At 39.3% G+C, this 13,428-nt stretch overlaps 1 long non-coding RNA gene across 1 annotated transcript; it reads right to left on the bottom strand.

The window, feature by feature from the left end:
• Positions 1-1,024: 1,024 nt before the first annotated feature.
• Positions 1,025-8,306, bottom strand: LOC311426996. Its single transcript, XR_014687153.1, has 3 exons — positions 8,196-8,306; positions 2,288-2,389; positions 1,025-1,119 (listed from the first exon to the last, which is right to left on the bottom strand). It is a non-coding gene; the product is annotated as an uncharacterized lncRNA (long non-coding RNA).
• Positions 8,307-13,428: the final 5,122 nt, after the last annotated feature.

Below are 13,428 nucleotides of genomic sequence, written 5' to 3'. Positions count from 1 at the left end.
AGGGGTGACCTTATCGCTCTTTTTAGGTACCTCAAGGGAGGCTGTAGCGAGGTGGGGGTTGGTCTGTTCTCCCACGTGCCTGGTGACAGGACGAGGGGGAATGGGCTTAAGTTGAGCCAGGGGAGTTTTAGGTTAGATGTTAGGAAGAACTTCTTTACAGAAAGGGTTGTGAGGCATTGGAACAGGCTGCCCAGGGAAGTGGTGGAGTCACCATCCCTGGAAGTCTTCAAAAGACGCTTAGATGTAGAGCTTAGGGATATGGTTTAGTGGAGGGCTGTTAGTGTTAGGTTGGAGGTTGGACTCGATGACCTTGAGGTCTCTTCCAACCTAGAAATTCTGTGATTCTGTGATTCTGTGATAAAGCCTTCAGTGGAGGGAGGGTGACCATAAGCATCTCCAGCGGCTCTGTTTAGGAGCTGTCAATAGGTAGACAAAGGGAGAGCAATTTGGAAGAATGAGAAACCTTTGAGAAAAGCTCTGGGGTAAAAAATAACAAAATAAAATTCCACTGACACTAAGGACCTTAGGCCAGAAGCAGCATACAGGGTTGAGACACAGCACAAGGATATTGGAGGCACTGGGTAAGAGACCAGAAGGTTCAGATCCAGCTTGTCTGCAACATGAGGAGCAGCAAATAAAGGGAGAAGCAGGTCAAGGCCAGTGCCTTGTAACACTCCACTGGGAAAGAGCAAGAGAGAAAACAACATTAATTTTATTAATCATGGAAAACAAGTGGTGAGAGAAAGAAGGTAAAACCAGGAGAGCAGCAGTGGCGAGCACAGCTCCTTGCTGCAGGCACTCAGAAAGCATAGGGTGATTGATCATGTCAGAATGAGCACTGAGATCAAATGAAATGGATTGGAAGCTTCAACCAGGCAAACAGAGCACTAGAGATACCTGCCTTTTGCTCAGGGGTTACAAGAGGAACAGAGTGATGAATAGGGTCAATTCCAGCACTGACTCCTTGCAAGAACCACAGCAGAGGAGTGAGGTGATTGGCAGTGCTTAACACGGTCTCACTTACATTGTTTCCATTGTTACTTTTAATAATTTAAATTCCAACTAACAGGTCAGATCAAATATTAGTCTCAGAATTGAGCAAGTGTGTCCTCTCTGCATCTGTAAAGACAAAGACATTGCATAGTTAACAACACTGAAAATTGCTCTGCGCAGTCAACAGAACAGGTGATACTGCAGGGCTCAGCAAATAATTTTTACAATCACTGTTTCCCTCAAATCCAGCATCATGAGGAAAGAGGAAGCAAAAAATTAACAATGGCAAAAAACAGTCGTTGTAAATATAAATAGTAGTAAACAACAGATAGTTGCTAAGGCCTTTTGTTCTGAATTGATGGGAAAACGTTTCCTGTGGGTTACTTTACTCCTCCTGCAAGTGGACCTTACCTTCAATAGCATAGTATAGACCAGTCTGCAGTATACGTTATATGAATTATACATGTATTTTATAAATTAGATGACTATGGAACAAGGAAAAGTGCAAATACTACAGGAAGAATTGAAGTGGCTCAAGACAGGGACTACCCAACTGCCATGATTATAAACATAAATAAAACTTTTTTAAATAAATAAATAAACAGACAAATAAATACATAAATAAATCCACACTTTAAAAGGCAAAATATCCCTCACCTTAAGAGGGAAAAAAGGAAGGAAACAAAACAGCATGGGATACACTTCATCACAGGGGTACACAATTCTCTCTCCTTTTCATGATTATTCATTTCTGTTGTGTTCACAATAACAAATGGTAGCACAGGAAAATTTGATATTTCCACTCTTCAACTGTTAACATGGAAGAGTTTACAAGAAAGATCATGATGCACCCCACTTGGAAAAAAAAAAAAAAAAAAAAAAAAGAGAGAGAGAGAATCACACCATGGTAAATTATAACGAGCAAAAATAAAAAATAAAAAAAAAAATGAATTTGATATGTTAGAACCAGCTGTGATAATGATACTACCAAAACAGTTGTTTTACTCCATGCTACCCATATTATTTTATTTGTTCTTGCAATCCCACTGTATGTTGCCTTATTCTGGCTCATCAAAGTAAGCCAGCAAGATTCCAAAGGGTAAGAAGGATTCAATAGGAATGAGAATTAAATTCCTCATTTCATAACTACTTTTTAAGTAGATCTGATTGCTGATTTCACTTTGGACATTCAGTTTGGGATTTGTCATTACCTGGTAACAAAATAAGGACCTTTTTATTTAAATGTTTATTGTTCCCAATCTGCTCCTGATCATGAGATGAGATCAAAACTTACCATGAGATTCCATCATGGAACAGAACACTGTGGGCTAGGCTGTGCCTGGAGTACTGGCAACGGCAACACACAGCTGCACACACAGTGAGATGCTAAAGAATCCTGTATGAAACAAAACATAATAAATAATGTTAATAATAGTTTTATTTAAATGTTATTTTTTAATCTCCATCCATTCCCTTTTTAAACAGAGATAGTGGGCACACTTATAAACACAAAGTGTTTCTAACATAAACTATAAAAAGTCCAAGAAAAGAGCAGCTATTTTATCAAAACTGACTTCATATCTTTTAATTGAGACTAAAAAATCACCTAAAACCTACTGTTTTTTAGTTCAAATCTCACTGTAATTTTATTGCTTTTTGCAACATAGAGGTGGCGTTGATCGGGATAAATTACTGTTCCTGTTGAAATTGACTGAGATAACAGGCTTCTGGGTCACATATAAGAAACTTGAGCTCTTTTAATCATTTCACAGCCCCTTTATCTTTTCTCAATACTGGTATCCTGCCTAATTTCAGCCAGGTAACAAGGAGCTATTTTTCCCAATGTAATCCAGATCGTACCGCTAATAACTGATTTCCCATCCCAGCCTGTCATGCAGCACTGGTCTGAGATGCACAGCAGGATTCACACTCCACCTCACCCACTCGTGTCTGAATTTTTTTTATATTGACAGGCACATTCTATGCACGCAAAACAGTGTCAGCCCCCCTTTTCCCTGCTTTGGGCCACCATACATGTGACCTGATGTCCTAGCCACCATGCAGGAAGGACCAGTTGCTCTGTTGCTGTGACAAAGGTGTCTCTCATACACATGACCTCCCTGATTTTAGAGATTTCTAGTGTGTATGATGGGCCTTAGTCCCATGAAAGACTAGGCATACAATTATATCACCTAAATCACCAGGTTCCAGTCCACCAGCATTCCTGTACATAAATCATCCTATGAGTAACTAGTCAGCAAAGACTGAGATTAAAAATGTGAACTTCACTGTCATAAGGGGGAAAAAAAAAAAAAAAAAAAAAGAATAGTAATAACTGTCATAAATATATAAACAGTAATATACAATTATATTTGCATGTTATTTTAGTGTTGCTAATGTTACTGTGTGCCTAAGAACCATATAGTAAGCATTTAAGCTTAAAAAAATACATGTAAAATCTTACATAAATCTTTTGCCCACTAGAATTTCTTGTTCCATGAAGTTGTACTAGAAATTTCATGAAACACAAGTGAAGCACTACTGCTTCTTGTATTAGGTGGCTCTTGGAAGGGCAGAAATTTGCAAATGAAGCTAACCAAATGCTTTCATATTTTCCAATTTCTGTGCAGAAAAATATCACCACGTATAGCCAGACTGTCTACTGTGCATTTGAAATTCACCCCAGCAAGTACCTGAGTGCTGCAAAGTTCAAGGTGTTTGGCTGCCACTCAGCTCTGCCTATGTGTGTACTCAGACAGTCAGAAAGGATGTGGCTCACTTAACCTTTACAAAACCTGTGCTGACAGTGAGGAGAAAGACAAGCAAAATTTTGCTCTTTTAGGTTACTGTTTTCTCAGGAGCCAGCAAATACAAACAATACTCAAATGGACTTTTTTTCTTTTTTTTTTTTGGGGGGGGTGGGGGGGAGAAGGGAGAACAAAGCAAACAAGCAACAACAAAAAACAGTGATGAGTGACTGTACAGGCCCAAGGATCACACATACTCAGTACTAACTACTATTTTCTTTGCTGGAGGGAGCATTTTTAATTGTTGGCAGACAATTTAAAAGCCTGTGGTAGTACACAGACACTGTTTACTCCAAAGAGAAGAAGGAATTGATGTGTTCATGTTCCCATGACATAAAAGAAAATGTTTATCCAGGCCCCCTTTTCCCACACTTGTGGTACCAGAGAGTATTGTCCCTATTACTACCAGGAAAACCTGATCTAAACTCTGTATGCAGAGATTCAGCATGAACTTATCACACTTTTGTTGTTGTTGTTGTTATTTGGTCTTCCAGAGAGAAAGAATCTGTTTCCTTTGTTTTCAAATTACAATATTTGGAAGTGGACTACTGCTCTTGGTTCTATCAATCTTGGAATGGCATTTCCACCACAATGCTACATGCTGCCTCTCTTAGTGCATGGGAAAATGAGGAGTGACCTAATGATCTTGCAAAATTTTTGGTGTTGGATGGAACAGTTTCACTTTTGTAGGCCTCTAGATAGTTCTACAATGCCAATAACAATGTGATAAAATACACATACGCATAATTTGTGCATGTCACCCCTTAATGCACACAAAACAATGTAAAATTGGCCTGAGGCTTGGATTCCTGATTGGGAACCAAAGTTATTTCTCATTTATTTCCAAGGGCATTTCAGCTCATGTTTTATATTTTTTTTGTGCCATTTCTTTCTGTCTCTGACAAATGTTTCCTTCATTGTTGAAAATAATTCAAGTTACAAAGAAGCCAATGTACGGAGCTTTTGCAAATGCATGTATCTATGTAAAGTTGGGTTTAATCACTTATTGATTCATCCAGGTTCCTCTACACTGCCTTCCAAAGCAGTTTTAATACTGAAAAGGAAAGAAAAATACCAAAGCTATGGCCCTAATGGCAAAGTCATTTGCAGTGATCAACTACCATTCATACGCTTTTGATGAAAAATGACTTATAAATGGTGATTTCATCAAGAAGATAAAGTACTTGTAGTTACATTTTGACATGCAGAAAAAATTGCAATGTGATTGTGGTTTTCATAATGCTTGCCCAAGTTTCTGAAAAAGACTTTCCAATTCCTTTTCTGCACAGCTTTATCCACATTCTGGATACATTTTGCACATTTAGAAATGCACTATCAATATTTTCTTTGCTATCAAACAAAATATTTCTGTCAAGCCAAACACTGAAACTACCCTTAATGTTGCTCATTCTTGTTTACTAGCTATATATATATATATATATGTATGTATATGTATGTATATATATATATATATATCACCAAGGTCATGGACAGCCACATACATTTAAAAATTGAGGAAAGAGGTAAACTGGGCTGACTTGTGCATCAGAGGCAGTTCTTAGCAATTTAGCTGTCAAAATTACACTAATTTACCTGAGAAGTGACTCTGCTCTGTGATTTCCTGAAACACTAAGGATTTAGAGGAATAAAACTATATGATGCTGTATATTCTGCAACCAGAGAGAGATGTATGACTGCAGCACACTGCAGGATCAAACCTTCAGCTCTGCAGCCAGCCCTTGAATTAAAATATCTCTCTAAAGCAAAAAGTGAGAATTTTGAACTAAATATCTTTCCAGCATGCAAATGACTGCCATTTCCAGGAGGATATCTGAAATCCAAAATAATACATGACTTTCTCACCATTCAGTAAAATCCCTGGAAATGAACTGGTTACTTGCCAGTTCTCGTTTAATTCTATAGTAAGTATATGTGATCCTGTCAGCCATGGTGAAGGGAAATGAGGCAGCTTTGAGGAAAGCACAAGAGATGGAGGAAAGTGAGAGAGGCATCCAGGAGATGAATGATATGACAGCTCTGTCCAGCACACTAGAGCACAGTGGGATTTTTGAAAACCTTTATTACTGTAGGCAAAGTCAATTCAGACACTTTGAACATTTTGCACATAAGGAAAGGTCAGTCTGCACTCAAACAATCAAAAATGATGAAGAAATGACCTTCACTTAGCAACAACTCCAAAGAATGTAGGCATGGCATTAAAAACTTGAATCTTTGTCAATTTTCACTATGGTTTTAAGAGACTGACAAGGAAGAACAGCAGGATAAAACTGCAGTTCAGCGCTAGTACTCACTATATTTCTAACCATGGTGGTTGAGGTGAGGAGTGTGACTTCTCTCCAAGAATAGACCACAGGAATGAGGGAATTTGATATCAAGGCCCAGTTTTGTGACAGGCATTCAGAGTGAACTTTAAGTCATTAAAACTCTTTATAGTTTATTCTTTAATTAGCAAGATGGCTAGTATTCCCATTGCATATACTATTTAAGTACTGTGATTGGTGCAGGGCTATCACTTTTGAGGCTTATTCTCACCTAAGATTTGTATGGTGCAACTACAGTACAAAAAAGCCCCGTCTGCAAGATGGCCTGCACATGAGGCAAGAAATTCCAAGAACAGGGTCTCAGACAAACACAAAAACACAGGCATTCTCTGCTCTTACACAGACACCTAACCATCTCTCTTTGACTTCAAAGCACACAGAAAGTACTTTTTGGAAATTTTGATGACTGGCATTAAACGTATTTTAGTCTCTTAGCTAGGCTCTAAACAGTATGTTATTTTGGGGGAAGAGAGAGGGGGAAGGTGAGTGACATCAAGATATGCATCAGATTTGCATTAAAAAGAAATATAAAGAGGGAAAGCAAGTATACAGAGAGAAATAAGAAAATAAGAATTAAATATTTGCTGACTGTGTCCTTAAATTTAAATTTCAGGTGGTGAGCATTCATTCAATAAAAATAAATAAGTGAACCAAAGAAATCTTTGCCAATGTAATAGCTGGACCTCAGAACATCACAAAGCTTCTGTTGCCTTCCTTCAAAAGTAACAGATAATTCATAAATGTGCAAGCACTGACAGTAATTTAGCAGACCACAACTGGCATGGGTGTCACAGCCCAACCCTGCAGGAACTGGATTGTAAATCTTAAAGCTGTGACATGCCTTAGGGAGCCACTACGGTTGTGTCATGAAAGAAATAAAACAAAAACTGTGGCCAGAAGAAAATGCTTCAGATGACGTTTGGGATGTTTCCTCCTCTCCAACTTTGGAGAAGGGAAGGCTCTCTCTTTCTTTGATGATTTTATGAACAACATTGTAGTAAAGGCATGGAACCAGAATGGCGTAAGTGCTCAGTAGCTAAGGAGATAATTCACTGCTGTCTTATTGGCCAGCATTTACCTTTCATGAAAACTATGTAACTTCCATTGCTTTAAAGTTAAGAAAAACTGCATTAACATGAAAGATGAGAATAACTTTTTTTTTTTTTTACCCTGACATTAAACTCATTAGAGATAATTCCAGATAAAAAGAATTTTATACCTAAAAATACAAATCTGAATATTCTAAGTACTCTGAAATAAATACAAAATTTAAGAAAACTTGGTATCTAAGGATGAATTGCTCCCATAGCACTTAATTCATTCTCGAATGTCTGAGAGGGAGAACAATCCACTTTATCCAACATTTTGTCATAACATCAAAGTAACGTGCTTCAAGATTACGGCTTGAACAGCTGCATAAAAAAATCATGAAAACACAGCAGACAATATGTATTTTCATGAGTAAAGAGATGCTTAAAACAGAAGTGGAACCTGTGCTAGAAGAAAAGATCTTTTGCATAAGTCACAGTTTTCCAGCTTCCTAAAGACTTCCTTGACAAGTCATTATCCTGCTTTAAGCATCTTTTCTACATCAATGAAATGCATAAACCTTCCTTTCTGCCACTATTTGTCTTGTGTCTATAAACTTTTCCAGGCATAGCCTAGCTTTTTTTTGTGTAGTTCTGCCACAAGAAGTCTCCAGTCATTGCATCCTATTGCATAGCTGTTGGGAAAAAAAAAAAAAAAAAAAAAAGTGTTGCTCTTTTCACAAGTAAGCCATCATGTTTTTCTGCAGGTCTTCATGACAGCACAGAAAGGTACCTGATGGACACTTCAAGAACATTGCAAAGCAGTTCCTGAACAGTGATTGCTCTAGAAAAGGATACATGGTGAGATGGAAGAATGCCAATGTGATAGAAGAGGGGGTTGGAGATTACTGCAAGGTTGTGAAATCCCCAGCAGTATACTAGAGCCTAAAGTCCATTATTGACTAAAAATCCAATCCAATTTATATGGATCAACAGCAGAATTTAAAGGAAAACAAATAGCTCACCTTCACCACAACAGGTGCCAGCAGCAATGTTCTGCTGAAAGCATCGTATCTCCATGCCTTACTGGTATTTGTGCTCATTAGGCTACCCACTTTTCTGTGTCTTGTTACCTAGATACTGTAGGAAAATAAGTGTTTCATAATCAGACATTTTCAGTGCTCGTACAGAAAGTGTGCTTGTGCAGAGTCACTGAACTACATTGTATAAATAAATAAAGTAACAATCTGTTGTCTACTTATGGATAAATAACCATTGTTTACAGCACAGTCTGACTTTAATTCAGGAAGACATTCAAACAGCATACTTAGGCAGTTCATATTTATTTCTTCTACTTTCCCCCAGCTCTGCATCACAAAATTGACATAATTTCTGTGACAGCCAAAAATCCTCCAAAGCTACCATTTCCATTCTAGGAGGTGGAGGCTGAAGAGCTATCTTGTTTTATCACAGTAAGAGTAGAGAAGATAGAAGGAATATATGAGATGAAGAAGGTCTGTGCTGACAAGTTTAACACTCACCATAATCCACAACAAATGTTACTAACCAGTCTCAACTTGTGAGCAACACAGTACAGTACTTTCATGGTGCCTTAAGCACCCTAGATTTTTTCTCCTTTTTTTTTTTTTTTTTTTCCTGACTTCATGCTAACAGTCCAGCTCTGGAAATCTCTGTTTTTTTTTAATGGTCTTACTGTTGCAAGAATTACCAGGCTTCTCCTGGAGCTGTCATTTCAAGCTAATGAATTCTCCAGAGCTGCTGAGATTTTTCTCTCTCTACCAGCCATTCAACCCAACAGGGTTCTCTAAACTGCAGGGGGCTCCTGCCACTTACTTTGCTCTGTGTCAGCTGGTGTCATACTCAGATATGACTCATCCAAACCAGAGGACCACCCTGAGTCACAAGCAGAACCATACTTGCAGAACAGGGAAATTCATCCATCTGATGTCTTATGACCCTGTCCTTGGATGGTCCATAGTCAGTAATGAAAAAAGATTGCCAACGCTGCAGTTAGTAAAGATTACTACTGCCAATGCAACTATTGTGCAGAGATTCACAAGAAAATGATCTATATTAGAAATGAAAAATAGATTAGACCATAGTTAGGAAGCAACAATAAATCCTTCCTGATACACACCACCTGTTTGACACATGAGCATTTGTAGAAGCTTCCTAACCTGTTCACAACTATATTGATCATGGCAAATTTTACAGCTGCTTCTTGGGATTTAAGCAAGTCTTCACTTCTGTCTGCTTTGACAGGAGGGTAATGCCTGTACAGTGATGTGAATGAAAGCTGAAGAATGAAGTAGAAATCAGGGAAACCTCCTTCAGCACAAAGTTAGGGGATGTGGAGATAGTTCCTCAAAAGTATTCCTCATTGCAAAGACCTGGAAAATCTACCATGGAACTGGGGGGAGGGGGGAATTGGGGAATATATTTCAGAAATGCAGCAAGTACAGAAATCATACAATGTGGGTAGGAGGTGAAAAAGAGAATAGCAAGTAAATATAAACACATTTCAGCTATACAATGGGGCACATCTATTCATCACTTGATTCAACATCACACATAGGAAAGGAGTGCTGCTTTTAGGATACGGGACCTTGCTTGCTCCACCATGAAAGCTCTTTTTGCTCATTATTTCTACAACAGGTTGCTTTATTTCAAGTTTTGATATGCAGAAAAGATTGTCATTACACAAGGAAGGGGTCATGCACAATCATGGCCTTTACTACTTTAGTGCTAAATATTAGGAGGAAAAGCATCCCTTCCACAGCACAGACAAGTTTCATCGTAAAGGAATCACAGGACCTAATGGCACAAGCCACAAGCAGTTTGCTAACAAAGCTACAGGTTGGGAGGAAACTAAGTGAGTAGCAAAGAACTAACAATGTGTGGTGGTTTTACTCTGCTGGGCAGCTGTGCTCCACCACAACTGCTCTCTCACCCCCACCCCTCACCCCTCTTCAAAGGGAAAGGGGGAAAAAATACAATGAAAAGGACTCAAGGGTTGAGATAAGGACACATAGATCACTCAACAAATATCATCATGGGAAAAAAAATGATTAAGCATAGGGAGATTAATTTAATTTATTAACTAACAAGTTAGAGCAGTGAAAAATTAAGATCAACCTAAAAACACCTTCCCCCCATCCACCATCTTCTACATCCTCCCCACAGCAACACAGGGGAACAGGGAATGGGGGCTGTGGTCAGTCAGCCCCTTCACAGTCACTCTCTGCCCCAGCTCTATGCAGGGTCCCTCCCACGGGATGCCGGGATGCCGTCCTTCCCGAACTGATCTTGCAGTGACTCCCCACAGTCAGCAGCTCTTCAGGAACTGCTCCCACACGGCTCCGTCCCACGGGGTCCATCCATCCCCCAGGAGCAAACTGCTCCAGCACGGGTCCCCCACGGGTGGGCGGCAGCTCCCCCCAGACCCCCTGCTCCTGCGTGGGTTCCTCTCCACGGTCTGCAGCTCCGGCCCGGGGCCTGCTCCTGCGGGGGCTCTCCATGGGCCGCAGCCTCCTCCAGGCCACATCCACCTGCTCCACCGGGGGCTCCTCCACGGACTGCAGCGTGGAGATCTGCTCCATGTGGGACCCATGGGCTGCAGGGGGACAGCCTGCTCCACCAGGGGCCTCTCCTTACACAGCCCGCAGGGGAACTGCTGCTGCCTGCCTGGAGCACCTCCTGCCCTCCTGCTGCACTGCCCGTGGGGGCTGCAGGGCTGGCTCTCACTCCTCGTTCTCTCAGCTGCTGTTTCCCAGCAGGCTTTTTTCCCTTTCTTAAATCTGCTCTCCCAAAGGCACAAACAAAATCACTTGTTGGTTTGGCTCTGGCCAGCAGCAGGTCCCTTTTGGAGCAGCTGGAGCTGGCTCTTAGCAAACATGGGGCAGCTTCTGGATTTTTCTCACAGAGGCCATCCCTGCAGTCCCTTGCTACCAAAACCTTGCCACATAAACCCAATACACAATGTTAACAAAAATAGCTGCAAATGGCGAAACTCTACAAAGGCAATGGCACCACCAGTAACTGGACTTTTTCATACTCCAAATCTATTATTGCAGTAGCAGGTGTCATACTACGAAATTCCATTAGTTAGGGAAAGGCTGCAAAAGAGTAATTAATGAAGTATTTGCACCATGGAAGGGTGAGGCAGCATTATCAGGAATAGAAAACCAATTCAATTTAAAATGCAAGCAGGCTTATGAACAGGATGACACTGCAAGTTAATCAATTGTTTATGCATGACCTTACAAACAAATTAACATTGGCCTTTCAAAAAATGAAGATCCTTAGAATAGAGTTGTTTCAGGAGCCTGTGGAGGTAATATATCAGGTGCAAATATACATTGTTTAATCTTTATTAAAAGATTCCTTTTATTGTTTAAATAATACTTTTACACTTAAAGACACAAGGCTCTACCATAACAATTTTATTATTTCACTCAACAGGAAAACAATATCCTTAGCTAAACACAAGACACAATTCAGGTGAGTTCCAGTTGGAAATTTTACTTCTTGTTCCCAAGATAAGACCATGAAATTAAGGATCATTTCATGCTCCCCATGAAAAATGCTATAAAGACACCACTGCGGTCTGTGAAGTACTAATGAGACTAATCTCTTTAAGTTGATAAAAACATGAAAATAAAATTAGAAAAAGCCACTTTCTCTCCGTTTACCAAGCCTCTCAACTGAGGCTATGAATCATAAAGAATTAATTCAAACAAGCCCAGCAAAAGTGATCAACCCTCTTACCACCAGCTCCTTACCAACTGTTAGGAGCAAGGCTTGAGAGGAGCCCTTGCATGGTTTTAGATGACCCAGGGAAAGCCTTTTTGGGAAAGGAAAAGACAGAGGCAGCTCTTTTGGATGTTTTAGAAAACAAACCATTTTGTAGATTGAACTTTGACAACAGAGTCACCATTCTTTCTGTCTACCATATCTACAAGAATATGCATGGAATGACTCAGGGAACAAAGACACAAGATATATGGAGATATATGATCAAGATGCAGATATGAAGACTATGCTTGAAATGTAAGAAAACGAACAAACTATGCTAGGATAGACTCAGTTTTTAACAATTTTTCTAAGCCTGTCTGTGCTGGCAGAAATCCCTGTAAGATTTTAAATTACAAAATCTGTGATGGCCTGTCTGGGCTATCAGATGCTTTTAAGGTCTGAATGTGCAATTGAATATACAACTAATCAATAATTAACTTTGGAAAATTTGATTTTAGTTTTAGTTAAGATCACACAACACAGTAGGGGCATGAACATCAGACAGGGAGCCCCACAAATTTACATCACATAATCACAGAATGGCTGTGGTTGGAAGGGACCTCTGAAGATCATCTAGTCCAACCCCCTTGCCAAGCAGGATCACCCAGAGCACAATGCACAGGATGGCATCCAGGCAGATTTTTAATATCTCCAGAGAAGGAGACTCCACAGCCTCTCTGGGCAAATCTCTTTGTCAGCCTTAGTAAATCATTTAATTTGCCTGCCTCTTTCTCTTCAGCTTTTCTTGTGATTACAGTTAGTTACCTCTCCTTCAATGTCATTCTTATTAATAACTTTAAATATTAAATTGTATGAATATATTGCATACTTTTATCATATGAGAAGACTAATAAACTCACATATTATTAAAAAAAAAATCTTCAGATAAGCATATAGAGTTGAAACCTCACATAACATGTAGCAATGTGTATGTGCTATAAAAACTGCCATGACTCCAGAAATATTTCTTTTGACATAAAAAGGTCAAAATAAGCAGATCCTTCCTTGCAGGGCCCAAGATAGATTCACATTTCAGAGCCTGTATGTTCTTAGCATTTAGTAGTAAATGATGTTGTAGCTACAACAGTGTTTTTAGTCATTTGTAGCAAATTAGATCAGCCCACAAGATGGGTGAAGAATATACCAGCCTCCCATCTAAAATTGGCGGCAACAGACACAAAAGACAATGCAGAAATAAAGTTATATTAGACTGACGAATCTGATAAATACTCTGGAATAAAAAAAAAAAAAAAAAAACTACTGACAATTACAAGTACAAGGTGTACCTGGAGTTTTAGAAAAATTGAGGGCTTACTAATATTTCTAAGAAATATTATGTAAACCTGAGATGGAGGATGTGCCACAATGAACAAGTATTGAAGGAAAGAATGAAGGTTGTATAATGAGCCCTCTTCATTTCTGTGTTTCTAAATGCAAAAACTA

The sequence above is a fragment of the Aythya ferina genome, assembly GCF_964211825.1.
Source record: "Aythya ferina genome assembly, chromosome: Z".
Classification (NCBI taxonomy): domain Eukaryota; kingdom Metazoa; phylum Chordata; class Aves; order Anseriformes; family Anatidae; genus Aythya; species Aythya ferina.
The sequence above is the reverse complement of the archived record's forward strand: the minus strand, read 5'-3'. Positions and strand labels throughout refer to the sequence as shown.